Genomic DNA, 6,000 nt, shown 5'->3' on the forward strand with positions numbered 1-6,000 from the left:
ATACTATTGCACATAGCACTTATATTTTCCATTGTCACTATCCCCTACCTCAACACATATTTGTCTCTATTCTTTGCTCTTGTCTTTTTTTCTTTTAGTTTTAGAAGAGTGAGTTCACACTTAAGTGATCTCAGCCAGCTATTGCCATTTTCTTTCTACTGGCTTTGTCCTTAAGTCCCTACAATCTGACTTTCCTCCCCAGCAATTTTCTACTCAAAAGACCTAATTATTAAGGCCAAAAATATGTTGAAAAACAATGCTTCAACCCTTCCACTATGCCTTATGGTCACATTGTTCACAGCTATTTACAGTTCATGAATCATCTTATCCTTCTTACCCAACCCAACTCCCTCTACAACTCTCCCTTCAGTGATAATAGCACCCAATCAGTTAAACCTTTCTCTCAAATGCCAGTGTTCATGTCTGAAATATTCTGCCAAATTTCATATTTACAAGAGGGAAGTAAGATTTTTTAAGGAAAAGAAATGGCCAAAAAAGGACTAAGTATGAGTTAGGAAAAAAGGCAAATAAAGAAATACTTGCTAATTGAATCCTGACCTATGTCAACTTCCACTGCCTTGCATGGGCATAGGGATCTTGCCAGCGTTTTCAAGGCTATGGTCTATAGGTCAAGATGACTTTTGTAGAGCTTTGTATTCTTGTAGGCTGTGTTAAAAAAGCTTTTTTTAATCTTTCAAAATATTAAAGTGAGTAGGAATAAATATTGACAAAAATGCCAAATTATAATGTCCAGCGTCACACACTTTGGGAGATTTTAATACTTCCCCATCCCCATGGCAAAGTGAGCATGTGAGTCCCGGAAAGTGAAAGGCCAGTTTACAAGTAACATACCAAAGCTGAAATCCACAAAATTTATAGAAATGTGGAATGGACCAAAGCCCAGTGAAGACATGAGACAGAGAGCTCAATTTCAGAATCGCTAATCAGCTCATGTTAATATATGCATAATTAGGTGAAGTTCTGAAAAACCCAATGTATATGACCAGTTTATACGTTAGATCTCATGGACTTCATTCCCAAAAAGACATCACCAACCTGCTGGACTTGAATCAATTAGAGAAATAAGGGATACACCTAGACTGAATCTGAGCAAAGAGACAGACAAAATATAGGCCGGAACCCAGGACTATCACCATGAAGAGAGATCCAGGGTAGTAAAACCTCTTGTGTGCTATCAAGATTCCCTCTTTGATATGGAGACTTCCATTCTCCCCACCCACTAAGTTGTGACTCCTGTTGATGGCTTACTGCTGGGTTCCTCCCCAGGCATTGCCTCAGGATAAAGGGATTTGCCTTGTTAAATTTCTGCCTCTTCCCAGGTAGCCTATATCTAATGACTTCTGATGTGAGAATACAAAGACCCAGCTTCTGCCTCACATTGGGAAAACTGAAAGGCCAGGCAAGCTCCAAGACTTCACTGTTTAAGGGCCTGAGACTTTTGCTGCTGCATCATAGTTGTTGTTCTCCCTGAAACTAATCCTTGCTTTCTTCACTTCCTTGTTATCATGAAGTACACTGTTATGGACTGAATGTTTGTGTCTCACCAAAATTCCTGTGTTGAAATCCTAACTCCCAATGTGCTGATAATAGAGGTGGGGACTTTGGGAGGGTGAGATTTGATCATGAGGGTAGAGCCTTCAGGAATGGGATTAGTGCCCCCATAAATGAGACTCCAGAGAACAATCTGGCCCTTCCCCCATGTGAGAATACAAGTGGGAAAGGATGACTACCTATGAACCAAATCTGCTGACACTGGTGATCTTGGACTTTCTAGCCTATCTTTTGTTCATAAGCCACCCAGTCTATGGTACCCTACTAATAACAGCTTGAACCAAGACAAACGCTCCCCAGTAAACTTCCTGAATCATAATCTGTCTCAGAGTTTGTTTCCTGGGGAACCCAAGCTAAGATATCAGGGCTGGGTTTCAGTGTTGTGGTGGCTCAGAGGAACATTAGAGATCATCTAATCAGTCTGCTTTTGCAGAATCCAGGCAGAAGTCCAATCCTTGGACAAGAGTTGCTACCTAGAAATCCGGAACTGGTTTCCAGAGCACCCCATCTCACAGGGGCTGGAAAAGGGTTGTATGAAGAGAATCAACAGGAAAAAGGAGAGCCAGTTAACCTTGTTCACTTCTTGGAGGAATATGTATCTTGTAGTTTAAAAAAAGAAAGGAAGGAAGGAAGGAAGGAAGGAAGGAAGGAAGGAAGGAAGGAAGGAAGGAAGGAAGGAAGGAAAGAAAAAAAGAAAGAAAGAAAGAAAGAAAGAAAGAAAGAAAGAAAGAAAGAAAGAAAGAAAGAAGGAAGGAAGGAAGGAAAGAGAAAAGAGATGAGTTCTAAACATGACCTTGCCTCTTGCTAACTATGAGATCAGAAGTGATTGCTGATATTCTCCTCCGCAATACAGGGATACAGAAGCTGGTTTTGAGTGCTATACAAGGTAATATTTGTGAAGTACTTACCAGTACAGAAAATAAATAAGGAGCATCTCCTAATATGCTTTACAACTATTACTTCATTTAATTCTCCACACAGTATTTAAGGTAGCATCTTTTGTCTACAGCAATGAGTAATTAAGTAGAATAAGAATGATGGAAAGAAAACAAAAAAACAAAAAAACGAAAGGTATGCAATAGTCAGTAGGTCACAGTTTGGGAGGAAGAAGAGATCATAGGCCCAAGTAGGTCAAGTAGCTTTAAGGGACAGAGAGGAATTGGGCACAGAGGTCTCCTGGGGCTCTTACTCTATCCATTCTCTAGTATTCAACAAATACTTGATTCTCTTAAAAATCCAACATATGAGGCAAGAAAGAAAAATTCTTATGGGCAAAAGTTTGATAGGAAGTGGTTTAACATAAATAAAATAAAATCCCTTAAAAATCATTTGAATAATGGGGACCAGGAGCTTCTAGAACTATGTTAAGTTTTCTCCCTCCATAATTCTATACTTAAAAAACCTATTAGTCACCATATCCATACTTTGAAAAGAAAATGTGATACTGTGTGGGAGGTGTTTGTTTGTTTGTTTGTTTTTCCTAATGGAATACTCTCTTTGCATGAGTGATCATTAACAGAAAGAGACATGGGAGCTCTTATCAATGTTTATTTGCACAGTAATTGAGGAGGGAATTCAGTTTTTTCAGTTTTTTTATGAAAGGTGCCCTACCTGGTAATTAATTGATGGTGCATTTCATGATTGTTCTATATTAATGAAATAAGAGATAATCTTTTATCTTTTTTCACTTACACCATGGTGTCTGTTATCCTGGGAAACAAAAAACTTCTCCCACATTTTCATCCTAATAACATTAAAAACAACTGGGACATACTGGGAGTTAATTCGGTCACCTCATTCTTCCTATCCTGTGTTCCTTTGGTTTTATCATTGTAGTAGGAGAAGTATAATACTAGAAGGTGATATCAGTAATGTCACTGGCTGGTCTTTCAGACAATGCCTTCTGGCAGCACCTTTGTGATATGACATCAGTTCTGCACCTAGCCTTCAGTTCCATAGGCTTCGTAGCATTTGTTGGTATCCCTAAGATAATCTAAGACAAGGAGACAGATTTACATTCACCGAAATATCGAAGAGAACAAAATGCACATGTATTGATTTCCACCGAAAAAAATAGAATGAAATGTTCACATGAGGCTTATCTTTTTATTTACTCTCTGAAAGCTGCATCTGATAATAATTAGAAGATTGTTTTTAATTAAAGTAAGGCAGTGAAGTGGGATACTTTCAATGGATTTTGACATCAGATTTTAATAGTCTGTTGCATCCATGTCCATAACAGTAAATATCCTAAGCAGACCATAAGCTAGTGGCCATTGTCCAGGGGCCCTCGCCCATGAGACGCTGAGGAATAAACTGCCAGCTTCTCTTTCTGACTCTGGCATTTCTGTTTCTAGTCAACCTGGCGATCCTTCCCTTTGAATTTATTAATAGCATTGTCTTAGTCACAATTTAAACATGCTAATGTAGTCATATTTTGATAGAAACTACACCCTCATCTTTTGATTAGGACTGCTTATTTCTAAGAAATAATTACTTAGGTGGGTGTTTTTCCATATGGCTGAGTTCATCCATTTACATATTGATTTTCTGCAGTCTATTCTGAAAAGTTTAACAAATGTTTAAGTTCTGAAGAAAACTGGTGCTCGTATATTACTCTTCAGACTGTGACTGAAAAGTCAGTCCTTTTATCTATTCTTTTGTGGTTTATAGTCTAGACTATCTTGTATTAATTTTAAAATCAGTTTATATATTCAGTGTTTTAAATATATCACCTTTAACATGGTTCAAAACTCCAAAAAAAAAAAAAAAATCAAAATGTGAAGAGTAATGTCTCTTTTTCACTTTTGTTCTCCACTTTCCTTTTCCTACTACTTCTATTCTACAAATAGCAGTTAATTTCTTCTGCGTCTTTCCATAGTTGATAGGTAAAAAAAATATGTAAATATGTATTTGCTTAGTTTCCCTTACTACAGGAATGTTAGATTACTCTACACACTGCTCTCTCCTTTAAAGTTTAGCAAGATACTTTGGAAAGCCTTTCAAATCCATGCACAGAGAACTACTATTTTTTCCAGCCATATAGTATTCTAGTGTATTAACGTATCATAATTTGTTCAACCAGTCCTTTATCAATTAATATTTAGTTTTGTTTCTGTTTTTTTTTTTTAATTTTAACAGCAACATGAAAGTGAATAACCTGAACATATGTCATTTTGTCCTTGTGTAACTGGTATTTAACTTGCTATGCCAAAGGACATGTACCAGTATATTTTTAGAGATATTGCCAAATTTCCCTCCATATGGTTTGTACCATTTCATACTCCCACCAGTAATTTATGAGAGTATGCTTCCACAGCATCTTACCAACTTCAGATTTTTGCCAATTCATTATGTGAAATGGCATCTCGTTGGAATTTTAATTTACCTTTCTCTGTAAGACTAGGAGTATCATTAAATTTATTTGTTGAACAGATATGTACCGAGTCTCTACTATGTATCAGCCTGATTCTAGGCAATGGGAATATAAAAGTGCACTGAACAGAAAAAAATCATCTATGCATGTGACTATATGTATATTCATATATGCAAATCATATCGCATATTGGATGGTGATAATTATGAAGAAATAAAAATAGAATGAGGTGAAGGGGGAATGAGAGTCAATATAAGATTTTGTTGACAGAATTACATATGTGCAAAAACTTGAAGATGAGGGAGTGGCCTAATCAGATATCTGGAGAAAGTGAGTTCCAGGGAGAAGGAATAACCAGCCCCAAATCCTCAAGAAGCGAGAATATCTGGCATTGTGGAAGAATATCCAGGAGTTCAGTGTGACTGAAGCAGCATCAGAGAGGGGAAGAGTGGAAGAGGTTGTCAGGGAGAGAATGGAAAGCCACAGTGCACAGGGCTTTGTAAACAACTTAAGGGATCTTGTCTTTCATTCTGGAAGAAATGGAAAGCCATTGAGGAATTTGAGCAAACGAGGGGCATGACACGTATTTTACAAGGATTCTTCTAGTTGCTATGAAAATGGACCACACAGAGCAAGGGTGGATGTGGAAAGGCCAGTTAGACTAAGGCAGCAGTCCTGTTGAGATGGTGGCTACTTGGCTCAGGGTGGTTATGGAGGACCTGGGTTGTCAGGTTCTGGATACGTTTTGAAGATACAGCAAACAAAACTTTCTGAAGTTTTGGATATGTGATGCAAGGGACCGAAAGGGGTAAATTATTCCTCCAGGTTTTCTGGCCTCAGCAACTGGAAGGATGGAATTGCCATTACCTGGGTTAGTTTTTAGACCTATTTGTGTTTCCTTTTTACTGAAGTCTCTAACTAACTACCTTTGCTTATTTTTCTGTTGTGAGCCTGATCTTTTTCTTAAAGCTTTTGAGATTACCCATCTATCAGAAATTACCCCTTCATAGGTAGTATCAATTCAAAATATACCAATGTCTATTTTTCTTTGC

This window comes from Lynx canadensis, chromosome A3 (assembly GCF_007474595.2).
Source record: "Lynx canadensis isolate LIC74 chromosome A3, mLynCan4.pri.v2, whole genome shotgun sequence".
Lineage (NCBI taxonomy): Eukaryota > Metazoa > Chordata > Mammalia > Carnivora > Felidae > Lynx > Lynx canadensis.